The 9134-nt window shown below is 44.1% G+C and overlaps 1 non-coding gene across 1 annotated transcript; it reads left to right on the forward strand.

The window, feature by feature from the left end:
• The first annotated feature begins 2744 nt into the window (after positions 1 to 2744).
• LOC120687042 lies at positions 2745 to 2853 on the forward strand. Its single transcript, XR_005680545.1, has one exon. It is a non-coding gene; the product is annotated as a small nucleolar RNA R71 (small nucleolar RNA).
• Positions 2854 to 9134: the final 6281 nt, after the last annotated feature.

Below are 9134 nucleotides of genomic sequence, written 5' to 3' on the forward strand. Positions count from 1 at the left end.
GGAGAGTTCTTTTTCATATTTGTACTTCGCTTCCGCTGTATCAGACATTTTTGTCATTAATGTAATAGATAACATTCGTATTTCGATTTATTATGTCTTATTCGTGATATGTGCTGTGATATACTATTCATTCTGTTGTATATACGTGTGACTTGATCCTGGCACGTATATGATTGCTCGGTTTATGTTCTTTTATAAACCGGGTGTTACAGAGTGGTATCAGAGCTGTATCAGACATTTTGTCATTAATGTAATAAATAACATTCGTATTTCGATTTATTATGTCTTATTCGTGATATGTGCTGTGATATACTGTTCATTCTGTTGTATATACGTGTGACTTGATCCTGGCACGTATATGATTGCTCGGTTTATGTTCTTTTATAAACCGGGTGTTACACTCAGCTTGCGGTTCTGCAGCTTGCTCCTCGAACTGTTCTTCTTGTTTGTCTTGCTCATAATCCATTGTAGTCGGTGTTGGAGTAGGTTCGGGGGAATGATCAGAGCTCGACTCGCCATGTGAGCAGGACGAGCCCAACCTTGTCATCCTCTTGAGAGCTCCGGAAATTTTCCACCCTGCACCTCTCATGCTTGCAACAAGAACGAACAAGAACGAACGAGAACAACTCGATTCGGGTTACGTTAGTGAAATGAAAATGAAACTCTTACCCAAAAGTTGTTCCTCCAAATATGTGATCAATCTTGCAGCAAAGAAATGAGAGAGAGAGTGTGTTCTTGCAATCAAACTTGAGTCAAAATCCAAAGGAAACCCGAGCAAGAATGTGTGAGAGGGAGTGAGAGTGGAGAGAGTGAGCATGAGAGCTCCTCACCCCTCTCTTCGCCTCTATTTAAAGGAATTTGGGCGAGTGCACCCGAGGAATAGCCAGGCACAATGGTCAGGTAGCCATTGGAGAAGGTGGGGCCCAAGAGCCGTTGGTCCTAGGTCGACCGTCCTGTGGGGTCGGCCGGCCCCCGGGTGGGCCCCCCTGGTGGCCCCTTTGGCTAGAAGCTTCCTCAATGGTTATGAACTTTGGAAATATGGTGCACGGCCAAAAATTTGCTCGAAAAGATGTCCAAATTATTTTTCCCAAAAGATTTTAAAACTCAGAAATTTTTTTTGGTCTTTTTGTAAAAAGGGAAAAATGATAGAAAAATTCCAGCATGCAGAAAACAATTTTGAAAATTTCAAACATGCAGTGGAGAAAAACAAATAAGGTGCAAAGAAAATGTTGAAAAGCGGAGAAAGCAAATATGAGATAAATACCAATTTACCTTTGGCAAGGGCGCGTCGTTTAAAGTCTGATGTGCACGACTTTTCTCCATCATTCTTACCATTCGTCGGCTTGTCCTGGAGAACTGGACGAGGCCGAACTCTCGACCTTCCGCCACACTTTCTTTTCCTTCTTCTTTCTTTTAGGTGCGGAGGGTCGTTGTTCTGGCTGGGGTTCTGGTGCACCCTAGAGTGCTTGCCCTTCACTGTCTTGTTTGATCATGAAGCGCTGCTCTTCCTTCTTCTTGAACCTGAAAAACATATCCTCCCTTTCGGCATGGAAATAGATATCTCCCTTTCCGACATCGATCCTTGCCTTGGCAGATCTTAGAAAAGGTCGCCCAAGTACGAGGTCGACTCCAAGGTCGCCCTCCATATCCATTACCACAAAGTCGGCAAGGACGAAGGAGTCTCGTACTCGTACAAGGGATACTGAATGGTTGAATCTGCAAGCTGTACGAGCATAGTTGTTGGGGAAAGAGCAGGATATTCAAGTGCTTCATATATTACCTTGGGCATTATATTCACGCTTGCCCCCAGATCGCATAGGCATCGCTCGAAGTGTTTGATGTAGATCGAGCAGCTGATCATGGGGACCCCTGGATCCTCTTGCACCGCTGCAACCATGCCATCCCAAACGTCGTTACTTGGGGGATAGTACCTACCTGCATGGTTATTGCGTGGTGGCCTCCGGGATGAGTTACCCCGTCCGGTAGACACCATGCTGACATTTTCAACGGGAGACTCGGGTTACCCCGGGATCTTCCAACTCTCAACAGCAGGTAACAAAGCAGCAATTTGTGCAAGCTGGGTTTCGATCATTTTGTTGAAACTTAATTGGTTTTTAAGAGGAGAAGACAAAGCTTCAAGCTTAACATTTAAACTTTCTAGGGATTTGTCATTGGCCAAAAGCTTTTTATTTATATTTTTGTTGATTTTAACTTGGCCAAGAACAAGTTCTCTCAAGTGAGGTTGGTTTGAATTAAAATTCAAATTATAAGAAGGATTGTAGTTGTTACCTCCCAGAAAAGGTGGACATGGCTGGTTCCACCCCTGGCCTCCTTGTTGTGGACGGTACCCGTTGTTGTTGTTGTTGAGGTAGGCGCAGTCTTCATGGGTTTCGGGGCAGTCATTCCCCGAGTGTCCATCATTACCACAGTCTTCGCATGTGAAGTGCGAACCCATGGCGTAAACGGGAGCATGGATCGGTTGTTTGCTCCCTTCCTCCATCTTCTTGATTAGGAGGTCCAGCTTCGTGGCAATCATATTTGTCTCTTTGACGGTATGCATGCCTTTGGTGCGTGGTTGGAGTCGTTCATCGCTCCACCCCTGATTGGAGACCATCTTCTCGACAAATTATTTTGCTTTGGCAATAGTCAGGTCGAGGAAGGCTCCTCCAGCAGCAGCATCAATGTTGGCTCGAGATGTCGTTGTGAGCCTGTTGTAGAAGCTTTGCAGGATGAGCCACTCGTCCATGCCATGATGAGGATAGGCCAGGATGTATTCCTGCATCCTCTCCCAAGCTTCTGGGATGGATTCCATCCCTATCTGCTGGAAACTTGAAATTCTCCCACGCAGGGCATTTGTTTTGCCCAGCGGGAAGAATTTTGCGAGGAACACCTTGGAGCATTTGGCCCAGGTGTCAATGTCCTTTTCTTTATAAAACCACTATTTCGCCTTCCCTAGGAGGGAAAAGGGAAACAGACGAAGCTTGACAACGTCAGCAGCGACACCCCATATAACAACGGTGTCGCAGAGCTCTAGAAAATTCTGCAAATGTGCATTTGCGTCCTCGTTCGGCTTGCCACAGAATGGGCTAGCCTGCACCATGTTGATGAGGCTTGATTTGAGCTCAAAGTTCACATCCCTGACATTGATGTTGGGGCTAGTGGCCACATTGTCGGTGGAGGGGGACGGAGAATTCGCGGAGAGTCTTTTCAGCCACAGCCTCAGGAACGAGTGGTGCTTCCGAAATGGGTTCCTGTGCCAGGAGGATAGCGAGAGGAGGAACGACGCGAGGTCGTGTCCTTCTCACGAGCTTCTCTGTGTGGTTTTCCGGTAGGGAGAAACCGGTCATACACTACCCCTGTCTTCTTTTAAATCAAAAATAAAAGAAGACATAAAGTGACATTAGCCTGAAAGAGTAAAGACTATATCCTGAGTACAAGGTCTAAGTTAATATCAGCACAATATCTTTGTTGACATGCCGTCCCTGGCAACGGCGCTAGAAATGCTTGATGACATTTCTTAGCGCAATCACTAGGAATGGTTAATCCTTAGCAACAGCGCCAGAAATGTCTGTTGGCAGTCCTTACTGCAATCACTAGAAATGAGGGCGCCGAACCCATCCTAGCAACTGCACCCAAGGGGTGCCACTCTCGTGGCATAATCAATACGATTATAGATGGATCCGCAAGCACACAGATATACCGTTGTAGCATTTCACCCGGAGAGTAAGGGTATCGTCATTTATTTGTGTCCCAAAGGACGGCAGCGGCAAAGGTATTGTACTCAACATTAACCATGACATTGTGCCTCAAGCAATAGGCAATAATCTAATAGGGGTAAGTACAGATAAAGAATAAGTAAGGGTAATGCGCACATCCACACTCCAAGAGGAAGGAATAAAGGAGAGAAACTATAAAACAAAGAACTACTCTATCCTACGTCAAGTCAGCTGGAGCTTAGGCTAGGTTAGGTGTCCTAGTGCTTCTATCCAAAGCTGGGGTCATGTTAGATCATGGTAAGGACTACAGGTCCAAGGAAAATGGGATAGCGGGGAGAAGGTCCCGCACCGGAGTACATCTAGTCCCGTTACCTCTTTGCATGAACTCCTACACCGAACCCGAACGTCGGGGAGTACGCTAAACGCAACACCGCTGTTACGCCAGATGGACAGGGCTGTCACCACCTGCCGTCTACCCCAGTCACACCGTGGAGCACGGTCATATTCGAAAGATCCCGCATACCCAAGTACCACGCTCGTGTATGAAGTCACTACTCTAGTGCCCCCAGGTCTCCGACCCTTCGGATGAACGAGTAAAACACTAGAGCAAGCCCGAAGGCACAACGAACCTTTATCCGTACCCGGATCATCTGTCCTAACCAAGATCGTAGCATAACTTATGAACGAACTAAGCATGGATTGATAAACTATCAAGATAGTAAAGCAACCATGGCAAAACTATGAATAGAAGTCTGACAAGTCGGATACAAAGCCATACCAGGAGCCGAGGATTGCTCAATGACCCCGAGGACGACTTGTTCGCTAAAGAGAACAAGCCTAGCTCCACTACCTAGCTAAGAGAGCAAGAGAGAGGAGAGCCTTCTTGGAGAGAATGGAATGAAGTGTGTGTGTGTGTGTGTGTGTGAGGGGTGAGAGGGTGCCCTATTTATAATAGTGGAGGTCGGTTCCCGCCAAATGCACATATGGAAGGTAATCAGGAGACTTGGGGCCGACTCCTCCTCGAAATGCACCTGGACGGGAGGCCGGCTAGGTTCGGCCGACCCAGGGGGTCGGCCGGCCCCACCTGGCCGCCTCTCGTCTTTATCCTTTCTCTGGCAGGCTAACATGTGGGCCATAATATATTTCCATGTATGCATTATGCGTGGCGCGCCCGTTTGCTCTGCCAGATGGGCCCTCCTTGTAAGTGGGTGATGCCGGTCGCGATATTCTGCGTAGTTGTATGGCGTCTACTGCGTGTTTTCGTCTTATTCCGCTCCTGCTCATCTGAAATGTACAAAACTCGAAAACAACTGTGGAGCAAGGTTAGTGATACAAATATGCGAGTAAGGCATGCAATTTTCCTTTATTATTGAGTATAGTTGACGGGTGAAAATGGTACTTAAGCACCGTCAACACCCACATTGTGTTGTTCTCGATCACGATCGGGATACAACCATGATTTTCCATGATGAACCTCTTGAGGTAGAAAAATCTTGGGCTAGGGAATCCAGTGAGGCGCTGACTCTGGAGATCGAAGAGAATAACTCTATAGACGAGCATGGTAGCTTCATCGTGGAAACATCACCACCATGCTCCTTTAACACCCCTCCAGAGTCAGGCACTCATTGCACCATGAATGCCTTTGCGAGCTACAACCTCCTTAAAGCTCTCTCAAGTAAAACATTTGGAAGGATTGTTGTAGACGCCTTTGTTTGTCATAAGCATTGTAAATTTTGTGGTTGCACTATCGCGCTAACCATGCAGCTTAAGCACAATCGATTAATGGTGGTGAAGGTGGGGGCTACATCACCAATTGACAGCTGCAGGAAGAAGCCCCCATGGTCGAGCTTATGACCTTAAACAAATCACTACCGGGAGATAACCCGATTATTAAAAAAATGCTTCTCTTAAAAAATAAAATAATAATTGTTTTCGGTATAGTATGGACCTTCGGGTATTTTTGGTCGCTAACCCTCTCAAGTTAAGATTAAAAAGAATGAAGGACATGCAACGCCCAAGAATATGGAACTGCTCCAACTGGATGCTGGGGATTACTCTAAATGAAACACCAACACCACACACTTGACTCTTGGTGTCCCGACTTATTAAAGTTCAAGTGTGGGGGAAGTTGGTGGGCAAATCATTGCAAGTTCTATTCAAGGTGTATCCTATGTTTACAGAAGGATCAGCTCTGACTTACTTATAAAAAAAGAGAGGAAGAAAAAAAAGAAAAGAAGAGAAAAAAAGAGAAAGAAATATAGAAAGAAAAAATAGAAAAAAGAGAGAGTAGTAAGCGAGGAAGAGAGTAAGAGTGAGCCTGCAGGACCCACACGAGTCAAACACCGCCATGAGCGCATGCCTTCAAGCTGTGGCCTTACACATCAGCTGAAAAACATTCTACCACCTAGCTCCACCCATCCTTGCTCTCCTGCACACTTGCAAAGCCTCACCATTGTCCTCATCTGCTGCTAGCTTTGCAAAGCACCACTCTAGCAGCCCGAGCTCACACACCAGAGGATTGCTCCTTTTCTGGTCCAGGCCTTTGCTACTCCAGTCCATTTGGCACTCACTCGCACACATAAAAGGAGACATATTTTCCACCTCCATTCACCATGCCAATGGATCATGCCAGCAAGGCCCAGGGTTCCTGCACACTAGTCGTGTGTGTGACCCAGCCTTGCAGTCACCTGAGCTAGCATGGTTTGTGTCGTCCTCTACTTCTGCTCACATCAAACATGGAGGAGTCATCGACAACCAAACATGACCATGCCACCTCTGCAGCAATATCAAGACATCGATCCTACATGCAGGTGGTAAGTGCACTAAGGTATGAAACCACAATCTCCATTTGAACATAGCTTGGGCTTCGAAATTCATGCCTCCGTTGTTTATGCTCGTATGCTCTGGTTTGGATGTATTCAATTGGTAGATCCATAGGCTTTTTAAATTAAGCATGGTGCTTAGGTTCAAATAGCCTTCTTTAATCAAATTAGACTTGGTGTCGAGTTTGGTTAATGAATCGTTGACCTAATACTATCGTGGACTTTGGATGCATATCTTTCTGTGGACTAACCACTATAGGAAATTTTCAAAATTAATGGGTAAGTCCTCAAGTTCATGATGGAGATAAACAAAGGCGCGGGACGCACGTTAGCAAAAATCGTACAACATGCAAGAGAAGCACAGATCACCTTTCCAAGGTGCACTGTGAGTATATTGTCAAAATGTTCCTTTACATTTGTGCAAGTTTTATCCCAGTCTTGTTTAAAAATACAAATTTGGTGAACAACAATAAAAAGAAATAAAATAATAGCAAGCCCCCTGGGATCCATGCAATTTGAATTTTGGAATCTAATTTTAATTAAGCATGGATGTGAACAACAAATAAAAAAATGTTTACATATTTCTCGAATATTTGTTGTCCACTAACCTTTTGCAGGAAATGAAAAGAATGCAACCAAGGAGAAGCGTGAACACCCTAACACTCATACAGCCCTCGTTGGATCTAGAAGGAGACAGACGCACAAGGAGCCAAACAGGACAAAATGCAAGGTTTGGCTTTATGAATATAGAGCTTAACTCTTGCATCTTTGTTCAGTGCTTGGTATGTTCCATCAGGTAAATATTCCACATACCTTGTTCATATCTCCACCCTGTAAAGTTACCCAACATGCATAGTTTTCCATAATAAAAAATATAATATAATGAAAACAATAACAAAAAGAAACTTAGGCGCTTAAGTGTTTCATGCACCTTGCCTCAATAAAATTTGACTGACTGGTAATTCAAAACCGGTAGAGTCCTTGTTTGTATTGTCTTTCTTTTGAATAAAAGCAGGTACAAGAATAAGTGTGGGGGAGATTTTTCAAATACACTATTTGCAAACTCATGCAAGATCTCTCCCCCAACATGTTGCACAACATCGACGACCCAACAAGCTGAAGAACAGGACTGATAGGAACCAGAGAAGGATGGCCGAACCTCTGGTTCGACCAAACCAACTCTGATTTCCCTCAGCTCCCTCTTCTTCCTCTCCAAATGATGGTTTGTGCAAACACACTCCTCCTACTCCCTAAGTTCTTGAGTTTAAATGAATTCATGCTTATCACTAAAAATAAACTCAATGAACCTTCCCAATCACCTTATGCACTGCGTGCGCTTCCACGAATAATCTTGCATACTCTTTATTCCTTGCACTCGTTCTAGTTCTTGTGAACAACTATTCTCATAGGGACCCCATGCTCTCTAAGTAATTGATTAATGTGATTAGATGAATGGAACCATGCTCTTCCTTGCAAAAGTACTTGGGATTTCTTTTCAAAAATAAAAAAATGCAATAGCTTGTCTCCTCAAATTAATATAAATTCCTACTGGAGCCAAAGTTTGAGCTTCTTGCAAAACCTTATGCCTATGCAGCTTGTCTTTGTTTTGAGCCTTGCCAAATTCTATGACCCGTGTTAGAAACTTTTCATACTCACATAATCAAGATCACGTACACGTCCACTCATACACTATGCTTCTATACTGGAAAATAGCAAGTATTTCCATCCACCACAAAATAAAACTCCAAGTCATACCATGACCCCTCTCTCTACAAAGTTACCATCAGGGATGTGGGCTATTCAAAAAGAAATAAAAGATGCATACCCAAAGAAGGTATGCCACATGCTCCCAAGGGCATATTAAAAAAAAGATGCATACCCTAAGAAGGTATGCCACATGCCCACAAGGCATGTCAAAAAAAGAGAGAGAGAAAAAGATAGCCCACATCCAAGAAAAATAAAGATGAGGGATGGTTCATGAAAAGGAGTCCATACACCATGCACAAAAAAATACATATATCACCAACACTTGCACATCTTGATCAAGGTTTATGACTTGTTTCTTCTTGGATATAGTCTTTGACTTAGCAACATAAGCAAAGCAAGCATGCCTCTTTTCTCCTACCATGGGCTCCACATAAGCCTAATTAAATGATAGGAGAAAATAAGGCAACGACTTTGCCATGGTAAGGAACTACACACAAAAAAAAAGAGAGAGTGATTTGAGAGTTTAATTTGAGGAGCAAGTCTATTCTTTCTTTTCAAAAATAAAAACCCAAGTTTCTGAGCAGGAAGAGCTAGGAACCTGAAATCTATATCGTTTCATTCTTCAATTACCCAAGAAATCATGGTAGCCACTAAAAAAAGTTTCACAAGGATTGGAAGAAGCTTGGAATAACTTGTATACTGGTTTCTTCAAAGGAGTTGCATCCACCTTAGTCTTTGCCTCTTTGCTCGAGGACGAGCAAAGGCTAAGTGTGGGGGTGTTGTTGACGGTCCTTAAGTCTGAAATAAAGCCGTCAACTCCTGCAACTTTTTATAACATCCAAACACCAAATGTAGTTATAGGGCTTATTGCTAACCATTTCCACGAGTT

This window comes from Panicum virgatum, chromosome 8N (assembly GCF_016808335.1).
Source record: "Panicum virgatum strain AP13 chromosome 8N, P.virgatum_v5, whole genome shotgun sequence".
Taxonomy (NCBI): Eukaryota; Viridiplantae; Streptophyta; class Magnoliopsida; order Poales; family Poaceae; genus Panicum; species Panicum virgatum.